The sequence below is a fragment of the Nicotiana sylvestris genome, chromosome 10 (genome assembly GCF_000393655.2).
Source record: "Nicotiana sylvestris chromosome 10, ASM39365v2, whole genome shotgun sequence".
NCBI lineage: Eukaryota > Viridiplantae > Streptophyta > Magnoliopsida > Solanales > Solanaceae > Nicotiana > Nicotiana sylvestris.
The window spans coordinates 7,055,273-7,067,276 of NC_091066.1; the positions used below are offsets into that span (position 1 = coordinate 7,055,273).

The 12,004-nt window shown below is 31.8% G+C and overlaps 1 non-coding gene across 1 annotated transcript; it reads right to left on the reverse strand.

The window, feature by feature from the left end:
* Positions 1–11,842: 11,842 nt before the first annotated feature.
* On the reverse strand, positions 11,843–12,004 carry LOC138880567 (U1 spliceosomal RNA). The gene has a single exon (XR_011403301.1). It is a non-coding gene; the product is annotated as a U1 spliceosomal RNA (small nuclear RNA).

Below are 12,004 nucleotides of genomic sequence, written 5' to 3' on the forward strand. Positions count from 1 at the left end.
CCCCAGGCCATCACAAATCATTTTCCGACATAGCCCACCTTGTCTCGCCACGTGCACAACAATAATGTCAATACCCGCTTTGTCTCGCCGCACGCACAAAATAATAATATTCCCACCTTGTCTCACCACGTATACAATAATAAAGTAAATGCCTGCCTTATCTCGCCACACACGCATTATAATATTCCTACCTTGTCTCGCCACATATGCAAACCCACATATATAGCCCACCTTGTCACGTTGCATGTGCAATATCAATGATAATAATAACACGGATAACTTACGCGCTAACACCCCGACAATCCTCTCAACAATATTACATGTGCCAAAAAAAACATAACAACACAATATAAGGACTTGCACCACCTGTGCCCATATACCACAATATTTCTTAAAAATAATTTCAATATCACAACCACACATAGCCCTCGGCTCAACTACACTAATTACAACAACAATAATGACCTGGGAGTACGGCAAGTAGATCAATAAAAGAATTACAAAAGAACAATGAAACATAAGAACAACCTCACAATGAAGACATAACAAGTAATAATGTTTTCAACAAGAATGGCTCAACAAAGAGAGGGATAATGTGTAACAATGATTCCAAGTAAGGATAAGTCAATGATGAAAGGGATAACAACAACTTCAACTAAGGTTAAGCAATTACGGAAGAAATAATAATAGTAATAACTTCAATTAAGGCACATAAGAGTTTAATTGGCAACAAGGGTAGAACATGAATCAATTAATTCTAAATAAAATACGTAAGGGTGAATTTGGTAAATAGAGGATTTAACATGATAAAACAACTTCATCTCTAATAAACATAAGAACCCTAAACGATCAAATTTTCACAAATAAGCTCAAGTACGTACTCGTCACCTCGCGTATACCGTTTTCACATTACACAAGTAGCCCAAACGACTCAAATCCTAAGGGGTATCCCCCCCCCCACACAAGATTAGACAAGATACTTACCTTAACGAAGCTAGGCCGATATTCTAAAATGGCCTTCTCATGTATAACAACCTTCAGACGACTCAAATCTAGCTAAAATAATTTTCTAACATAAATAAAACTCATAGAAAATAATTCTGGATAATAAAATTTTGATTTTTAATTTAACACTAAAAAGTCAACCCTAAAGTCAATCCTAGGCCGCACCTCGGAATCAGATAAACATTTATAAAAATTCGAACACTCATTCCGATACGAGTCCAACCATACCAAAATTATCAAATTCCGATATCGAATCGATGCTCAAAATTCAAAAATTCATTTTATAAAATTATAAACAAAACCTCAAATTCCTCTTTCAAAATCGATAATCAAACGCCGAAAAACGTAGATTGATTCATGAAATATAATCACAACCGAGTTAAGAATGCTTACCCCAATTTGTGTGGTGAAATTCCTCCCCAAAGTCGTCCAAAACCAAGCTCCAATCCCAAAAATGTGAATAAAACCTCAACCCCCAAAATACATGCTTCTATCCAGGTTTTTCGCACCTGCGAACAGAAACACGCATTTGTGAGTCCGCATTTGCGAGCTATGGCTTGCATCTATGAAGACAACATACCAGGCAGAGGTTCGCATCTATGAAAAAATTAAGTCGCATCTGCAATTGCGCAGAAGTGCCAAACGAGCCGCAGAAAGCCTTTTTAATAAAATTTATGAGAGGTCAACCGGGGTACGGATGATTTATTTATCACCAGGTAGAGATGAATACTATATGGTAGCGGCAGAAAATTCTTTAGCCTTAAATCGAGATATTCAGGAAGAACAGGTTGTTCCAGCTCGATACCGTCAAGAATTCTTAACTATTGCATGGGAATAGGTTCATCTTCGAAGTATTTTTCTTTTTCAATATTTTTCTATTGGAGCTTCCCTCATTCCTTTTATCATAAAACAAATTCTTATTTCCCGAATCATTGTACATTGCAATTTGAATTAGGAATTCTGTATCCAACTCTAAGCAGCCATTAACTACATATGCATCTGATCATATATGTATTATCTATTCCAACAAATAATACAAAAAAGGAGGTTTTTCAATGCGATATCTAAAAACATATCTCTATGTGACGCCAGTACTAAGTACGCTATGGTACGGGGCTTTAGCATGTCTATTGATAGAGATTAATTATTTTTTCCCCGATGCGTTGATATTCCCCTTTTTCCATTCTAGTTATTGTCATGGGAAGGAATGAAGAAGATTAGAGATCCAATCAAATATTGGTGATGAATCCCTCTCCCCCTCTTTTCTCTTTTTTACCTTTTTAGAATAAGGGAGGAAAGAGAAAGAATAAAAAAAGTGGATTCAACATTCGAGCTCAAGTTCGAATTAACTGAATTTTAATAATAGAGGAATGGGGGTAGAATAGAAGATCTAGGGCAAGAGTATTATACAATATACTTAAATGATTACTTCAATTTGAAATATACTTTAAAAAAATCGTTGTATTTTACTATGACTTTGCTTTACTATTACTTTATTTTTCTGATTTTAATCTTTTACTTTTAGAATTGGATTTCAAGTTAGTAACTTCTATTTTATCCATTCTTCAATTTGAATCGAAAATAGAAGAGTTGAGTAAATCAAAAATCCCGAGGAGGTTCATGACCAATGGAAAGATGTCCGAGTAACGGTGATTTTGGAATGTACTAGTTGTGTCCGAAATAGTGTTGATAAGGTATCAAGAGGTATTTCCAGATATATTACTCAAAAGAACCAGCACAATACACCTAATCGATTAGAATTGAAAAAATTCTATCCCTATTATTACAAACATACAATTCATGGGGAGATAAAGAAATAGAGCGAACCAAGTAATTGTGTCTTACCCTTTCAAGGAAGGGGGAAAAATGAAATTATATATATAACATATTTAAATAGAAAATAAAAAAATCTTATTTTTTAAAATCCTATTTTGGGTGGATTTAAACTTAATTAGAATTAAAATATAGGATTTTAGGGATAAGTAATAAATTAAACAAACAAACCATGGATAACTCCAAGCGATCTTTTCATAGGCGTTTTCCCCCGATTCAATCGGGGGATCGAATTGATTATAGAAACATGAGTTTAATTAGTCGATTTATTAGTTAACAGGGAAAAATATGATCAAGATGAGTGAATAGATTGACCTTGAAACAACAACGATTAATTACTCTTGCTATTAACCAAGTTCGTATTTTATATTTGTTACCGTTTCTCAATAATGAGAAACAATTTGAAAGAGCCGAGTCGACCGCTAGAAATACTGGTTTTAAAGCCCAAAATAAATAAGCTTACTTTTTCTTCACTTGAATTATAATTATAAGAATCTATATTTGAGTATCGTGTCATAAGAAAAATAAATAAATCGGAAAAAAAAGATTTCTTTTTTTATTGAATTGAACGTGTTCATTCCTTTTGACTATTTTAGCATATTTTCTCATATTAATTTCTACTCTACCTTCCCGGAGTTCATTCTCCGGGGAACTCCATTTAAATTATTCTGGTGGATTCTTTCCAATCTACTTTCTTTATGATTCCGTTCGAAATCATATAAAGACAATTCCTATTTGATATAACTATTTGTGGAAGTATTTTACGGTTAAGAAGCAATTGTCTCTTGTACAGATCGTGCATTAATATACTATAAATATAGGATACTGTCCTTTTGCGAATTACTGGATTTATCCGAGTGATCCACAAACGAAGAAAATCTCTCTTTTTCCTATCCCTATCCCGAAGAGCCGAAACTAAAGCTCTTATTTTCTGTTGAGTAATAGTTCGAGTAAGCCTCGAATGAGTCCCCCGAAAGCTTGATGCAATAAACGAATTTTTGTTCTACGTCTCCGAGCTATATATCCCCGTTTAGTTCTGGTCACTGAATAAATAAAACTTTAGCGAATAACTAATCGATTGCCTTTCTTTCAGTTATTCTTTCTCCCCTTCCTAGTTTATTAATAACAAAACAGTTTTTTTCAATATATGAAATAAAAATTCCAATGGCTTTGGCTACTGTAACCTTCCCGACCACGATTTCTCTTCTTCTTCTTCTTCTTCTTCTTCTTCTTCTTCTTCTTCTTCTTCTTCTTCTTTAGGTATTTCACTGCGAAATAAGAAAGAAATAAAAAATTGTATTTTCCTAGGTATCAAAAATCTAGTAAATAAAAGAAATCAAAAAATAAATAGTGGATTCCTTCGTTTCTGTGGTTACTTCTTAAACGGTGAGGTCTGCTCTATACACCGGAGCCTTTACTTTATACTTTAATTTAATATTTAATCAACTAATTAATGTTATTGGGAACTTGTATAGTTCACACTCTTTGGCTCTACCCATGAATTATCCAGTAATAGATCTTTCACAATCAGATATACCTATACGGTAACGATATTTAATTATGAAAGTTTGTTGGGTAGCTGACCTTCTTAGTCCGTTCTTGCCAGAGTGGGAGCCTGCATAATCTTTACGTTTTATGCTTTTTAAATAAGATTTCCTCCGGTTAATGGATAACCATTTATTACCAATGATTGAATTTCTTATCATCTTAAACTCAGGTGATTAGATTTACACCAACGGAAACCATAAACTTCATACACAATAGAGGGATATGATGGATTTTTTTTTAAATAATGAATGGAGTTCCTTCTTCCATCTTATCCCATTCACCGGTACTGATCATTGATACTGTAAAAGTCATTTTCTTGCTTTTGTGCCAGCTCATGAACTAAACGAGTTGCACATACACCCTAGTACATGTTCCTCGACGCTGAGGGCACCACCCAAGAGCGGGGGATTTCGTGACATTTCTGGTTAGCTGTCTTGTATTTCAATAAGTTGTTTAATAGTTGGCATGTTGAATCGTATACATAATATAATGGGTTGGTTTAGATTGATCCTCACCGAATGATGATGAATTACTTCCATTTAATAGAATATTCAATTCGAAGATAAAATCTTAAATCACAGATTTGCACGAAATCCATGTTATTTTCATTCAACTGCTACAAAATCAATAATTCTATAAGCTTGGGCTTCTGTTGCTGACATAAAAACATCTCTTTTCATATCTTCGGATACAACCCATAAGTGTGTCCCCATTCTTTGTACGTAAACCCTTGTGAGGGTTTCACGCAGTTTCAGCAGTTCTTCCGCTTCCAGGACAAATTCGCATGTTTGTGCCTCATAAAAAGAATTAGCAGGTTGATGGATCCTTACCTGATGATATAATAAAATAAAAGCTTCCCCTAGCTCGCATGATAAAGCAAAGAGAAAAGAAAGATAAAAAATAGAAAAAAGATAGAATTGAACAACCGTACAAGCATCTTTTGTGCATACGGCTCTTCAAGAAAATTGACCTCCCCTCCTTTCTATTGAAGAAAGAGAAGAATAGAATCTATCAGACTCAGCTTGATTCTGGCTAAGCTTCTATCTCTAAATAATTGGAATTCTGGTATGGCAGGAATACTGTCGACCATTATGAGCGATAATGAAGCCAAGCCGTATAAAGGCGAGCAGCCTTATAGCAATAACAAACGTCGGGGATTCGTTTCTCCTCGGGCAACTCGTCCACGTCTGCAAGATACTTGACGGTGTCGACGAGTTTTTCCAGCATGAGTTCGTCCCGCACTCCTCCCTGCTCACGGGCAACTTCTCTTGCCTGCACACAGATTTCTTGCAAGAGCCTGTCACCGCAGAAGCGGCTTTCGCACCTGCATGCAAAACTCTCCAGAAAAGAAGCTTCCTCCTAGGACTCCACTTCGTAGAAGTGATGCAAATCGCGCAGAGGCGGAGCCGCACCTGCGCTCCAAAATGTCGCAGGTGCGAAGCACGAGAACCAAACCTGCCCCAAGCAGGAAAAATGATCTGAAACTCATTCGAAACTCACTCGATCCTCTCAGGATCCTGTCCGAATATACCAACAAGTTCAATAACATAATGTGAACCTACTCGAGGCCTCAAATCACATCAAACAATGTCGAAACTACAAATCGCACCTCGAATCGAACTTATGAATTTTCAAATCTTCCAAAATTCGTGCCGAAATATCAAATCAATCCGGAATAACCTCAAATTTTGCATATAAGTCTCAAATGACATAACGGGGCTAATCCAACTCCCGAAATCGCAAACTGAGCCCGATATCAACTAAGTCAACTCCCGGTCAAACTTCTCAACCTTCTAAAACTTCAACTTTTCAATTTTCGCCAAAATACTTCAAATTATCCTACGGACCTCCAAATCTAGATCCGGACGCACGCTTAAGTCCAAAATCACCATACGAAACTATTGGAATCATCAAAACGCCATTTCGGAGTCGTCTACGCAAAAGTCAAACTCCAGTCAACTCTTACCGCTTAAGCTTCTAAAACAAGAATCCTTCTTCCAAATTGATCCCGGATCTTCCGAAAATCAAACTCGAAAATACGAAGCTGCTCAAGACATTAAGTTGCTGAACAGGACGCTAATTCTCAAAACGACCGGTCGGGTCGTTACAAAAAGTATAATATATATATATATATATATATATATATATATATATATATATATATATATATATATATATATATATATATATATATATATAATATACACATGCATTTTCGATTATTATTTTGAGAGCAACTATAAAATATCATTTTCCCTTTTTGATATTGTATGTGATTGGTATAACCATTGGCAAATGCTGAATAGTATTTCTCATTCATCAAATAGTCAGTTATATTCTCCATCTCAAAAGAAAAATCAAAAAAATAATCGCATTTAATTTAATCCCATCATAGAAAAGTATTCGCCTACACAGAAAACTGGCTAAAAGCATTAAAATATTGGCTTAGGATGCAAATCCAGTTACCTTGTAAAACATTCTCACGTGTATCTATATAAAAATAAAATATTTCTTTTTACTTATTCCCCTCCTTTCACTAAAGAACATACGGAAAAATAATTTATTTTCCCTTTAACAAATCCATTTCCCATGTTATGAATGGACGATATTATTTATGAATTAGCCGCAAAATGAAAGGCTTAGAAAAAGGGTTAACCCACCAAAAATGTCTCATTACTAAGATGCACGCTTCCCTTTTAAAGCATATTTTTAAGATTAAAATATAGGCTAATGTTTCCTCTAATGTATGCCAATTATATATATGTATAGTGCACGTAACTATGTTGGTTTCCAACTCTATTTTTATACTTTATGCTACCCCACTATTGCGCGCATAATCAATCATATTTCTTTTTTTATTTCTCGTTCGGTGTCCGATACCTGCATTGGGACACGATTATATTCGGATTCGTGCCGCGCACCGCCCCATTCGGAAAAGCACTCCCTACCAAAAAAAATTTCATACATAGGGTTTGAATCCGTAAACCTCTGGTTAACGGAAAAGCAATCTCGTCCAGTGCATGGTTAATAATCAATCATATTTTGAGTGGATTAATTCTAATTTACTGTTTTAATAGCGTGTTGTATTTGGCACTAGCTTATAGGCCCCTTATAATATAGCTAGGTTGTTGACTTAGTTGATGATTTTGATTTGATTGTTCAATGTACCAATCCTTTTTCTTCAATCAGAGTTCACACTAGTGAAGAAAGAAGTGACAATAGTAACACTAATTACCCTCGACGAAATTAAAATATATCCTGGATTTAGCATATAAGTAATACATAGGGATTTAATTAATATATTTTAAATAAAAAGTTTCATGCCCATGAAAACGTTAAAAATTATAAAGAGCTTGATTACCATGATCTCATCATCTTGATTATATAAATACACACACAATTAAATAATTTTAATATGCCGAAGGTCTATTGAAAACAATATTCCTATTTTCAGGAATAAGTGACCTTATGAATGAAAAAAAGAGATAAAAGCAACAAATATGGAGATGGAAAGGACTTGTGTTTTAGTTTTTACAAGTTCGAGCATCGTGCCAAGCAAACTAATTAAGTCTGATATTTAAGTAAAAAAAATGGCAGAAAGCTATGGTTAAGACATGTAATTAAGACATATTAAGCTCCTAATTAAGACATGTAATGAATTATCACTAATCTTTTTTTTTTTCAATCTATATTTATATTCTATATATATATTAAAGCAAGAAAGTTACTATATATAATTGACATTATGGTTAAGCCAAGTAGCAAGCTAATAAATGTCAATAGTATATGGTAAATTTATTCTATATTTGACTATTTTAGTTAAATACAAATATATATATATATATAATATGAATTAAAAGATAATTTTGAATTTATAGATAACGTTCTAAAATTCTAATTTAAATTAAAAATAAAATTTATTTTTTTATCATGTTGTCATACTTAATTCGGTTAATGATCATATGCAATCATGTTAGGAACTTTTGTTATTTTTTCTAATTATTTAAATACTACTTCGCCTCTAACAAAAAAAATAACTACTTCATATAACTATAAAACTATTTCACATTTAAAATCCTATAAGTATAGTTCTTTGAAACACTGTAGCTAGATTTGAATAAAATAATTTTTTTTAAAAAAATAAATGTAATATATTGGGTGCACGTCTATGTTTATCTAAATAAAAAAAAAGAGTTTACAAAACCAAATAAAAGTTTACTTACATATATAATAAAGTAAACATACATGCTGGAGAAAGAAACATCACAAAATAAGTCAATATTAAAAAAAAGTTGTTTCTTTTTTCTTCTTGAAGAATATTTGTTTGAATAGTCAATTTGCATTAATGGACATCAAACAAATAACAAAACTTTGGCTATAAAATTGCTATCATTAATTTTAATTTAGCACATTCAAGGAATTGAAGGGTATAAGCTGAAACCCCTTCATTTAACTATAGTCAGGCCAATATTGCAAGGGTATAATTTTTTTTTCGTTGAAGAATATTAGTTTTGAATCATTAGATTATGTGGAAGTTTTTTTTTTCAAACTCAACAAGAGAGAAATTGGTTTCTAATTGATAGTTTCGATAGCGACTTTTAAGTGTAACAAAGAGTATATATAAAGAAAAAATTGTTATGACGTGAAATATTTTTTTTAAATGTAAACAAATTATTTCGAAAAAACTCTTTACTTTTTTTAATTCAAAGATAATAAATAGATAAGATATTTTTTAATATTAGTAGAGAGTTTTAAAATTATTATAATAGAAGTTATATTATGGATAAACTAAAAAAATCAAAATCTTATGGAATATTTACATAATTTCCGGCCAGATTTATTGTTTACTTTTTATAGCTAATATAAATAGATGCTATATCGATAACACACGATTATACACATATTATGTATGGATTATATATAAATTACACATCATTCAATTTTTTAATTTATGTGGTCCGGTGAGTACATATATAGGCTGATTAGATAAAGCCAAACAAATATAAAATAATTTCAACCAAAGACTAAAAATATAATTAAAGTTCATATGTAGACAATTTTTATTAAAACTCATCCTTTTATAGTGAAATAAATTAATTTTTTGTAACAAAAGAAATAATGACATAAAAAATAAGATAAAAGAAAATAAATATTGAAAAAAATGTTAGAAAGATCTAAAAACGAGAAATAAAAGATGACAACAAATTTCTTCTTATGTTTCATCTTTGTTAAGTATGAAAATTTTGAAAGTTAATTTTAAATTAACGAAAATATCTTCACTTTCATCATTATAAAGATAATCATTATTATAATATATATAAAGTTTTAGAAATTGAAATATCAAAATAGAAATATTTTTTGAAAAATAAAATCATACCAACTAAGATTTCACATCGTAGTATAAGAGTCACGTCGTAATCAAAGAATCATTTATATCGTGTCAACCTTTGTGCTTTGCATAAATATGAGTTATTATTTCACTTTGTGGCTATTTTTAGGTTCCAATGACACCTATGAGAATAGTGCAAAAATAAAATTATCACAACGAGAATTGAGAAAATATTAGTCTTTTTTCATGTAGTGTTTCTTAATTAATATCTGACGATTATATATAATTATTTAGAAGGTTTAAATGTTAAGGTTATTTACATATAATTCAAATAACTCAGATATTTAACATGGTTAATGTCAAATATCAAAATGGAGTAAAAACAATTCACTAGCTACAGAATTTTTATATTTTTAGATAGCCAACTAAAATGAGCTTCGAATTAAGAATAATATTTTCAATTACATTATTATAAAAATAATTATTATTGAAAAATAATGTTTTAGAAACTGAAATTTTAAGAAAGAAATATTTTTTAAGAGATATCAATACACCAAATAAGAGTTCAAGTAGTAGTAAAAGAGTTAAATTTTATCCAAAAAGTCATTCATTGTCTCAACATTTGATTAGTTTGCCATAAATATGAGTTATTATTTTGTTTCCTGACTATTTTTAGGATCCAATGACACCGACAAGAATGGTATCAAAAAAGAAAAATAGAAGAAATGGTTAATTTTTTTCATGTAGTTAATATCCAATTATTATTTATATTTACTTAGAAAGTGTAAATTTTAAGATTATTTACATACAATCCAAATAACTTAAATATTTAACATGATTAGTGTTCGCGCATCCGCGCGGGTACTAATACTAGTTTGAAGATATAGTTAAGAAAATAAAAGTATAATCTAATTTCTAAAATTCTTTTTAAGTAAGATGATCATACAATTCAATATTATATATCGTAAGAGACAAACTATTAATTCAAAACTTATCGGCGATCATTATTAAAACATAATTTTTTTTTTAAGTTCACTCCTTTTTTTGCATGATAAAAAAATGAAGAATATTTGAAGGTAATGTAGATGTAACCACAATTTCACCATCAAAGATTTATAGAGCGGTTGTAAGTATTTCTTTATTTTTAACTAGGCGTTTAAAATTCGAATCCTGAAAAATGAAGTTACGTTTAGTTGTGTGTTACTGTATTTTATCTTTGAAGTGAGATTTTACCAACATAAATCTAATTAATCAAGCTCCAAAACGAATATCGTACAAGAAACCTTTAAATCAGAGTATCATGAAAACCACAGCTCGAAATTATGACTAATGATGGCGACGGATCGAATTGAACTGCAAATCAATAGTAAAATCAAATATATTTGACCAAGAAAACTAGAATGATTAGGTCTAGATTCATTGGCACCATTTAGAAATCAAGTCCATGCTGGAAAAAAGACTGTGACGTGTCCTTTTGAATTCATTCCCTCTTTATCTATTTTCTTCTTTAATCAAGTTACATTTGCACTATACTAATTGGAAAATTCCTTATTAATGAGTTGTCGATTCTTAATAATTACTAGGAGCATGTTACTGATTTATTCACCCTTTCTTGAGCTGAGGGTCTATCGGAAACAGTCTTTTCTACCTGGCTTTCCAGATAGAGTAAGATTTGTGGACACACTACTCTCTCCGGACCCACTTGTGGAATTATACTTGTATGATGATGTTGTTGTTGTTGTTGTTGTTGTTGTTGTTGTATGTTACTGATTTAGTTTTGGACCCATCCTTTTTTTCTTTTGGTGTATGATAGCTGTATTAGAGCCCGATCAAATTTAAATTCATGCCGAAAAGTTCCATATATTAAGGGATAAAACACTCCGTAATAAAAGTGACTTTATATCTAGAACTCGAAATCCCTAGACCTATGATTAAGAATGACGGAATACTTATCGCTCTACTACAATCCTTGATGGTCACATGATTTTCTCTAATCATCTTGATTCAATAGATGCAAAGGTATTCTTTTAGGGTGAAGTTTAAGTTTGCCAATTTTAATGTTACAAATTTTACTACTTTAGAAGAGTACAACAACAATCCCGTAAAATTTCACCAAGTAAAAAAATAGTAGGAACCACGCGAACGCAAGCCCCGTCTGCCACAAATTATGATGTAGACTCGATCACTTGGGCCGACGTTAGACTAGCACCCTTCCAAAGTGCAATGGAAGTCACTAGCCTAGGCCATGGGCTTTCTTGATCGTCCATTAACCCCCGTCGAGGTAAGTAC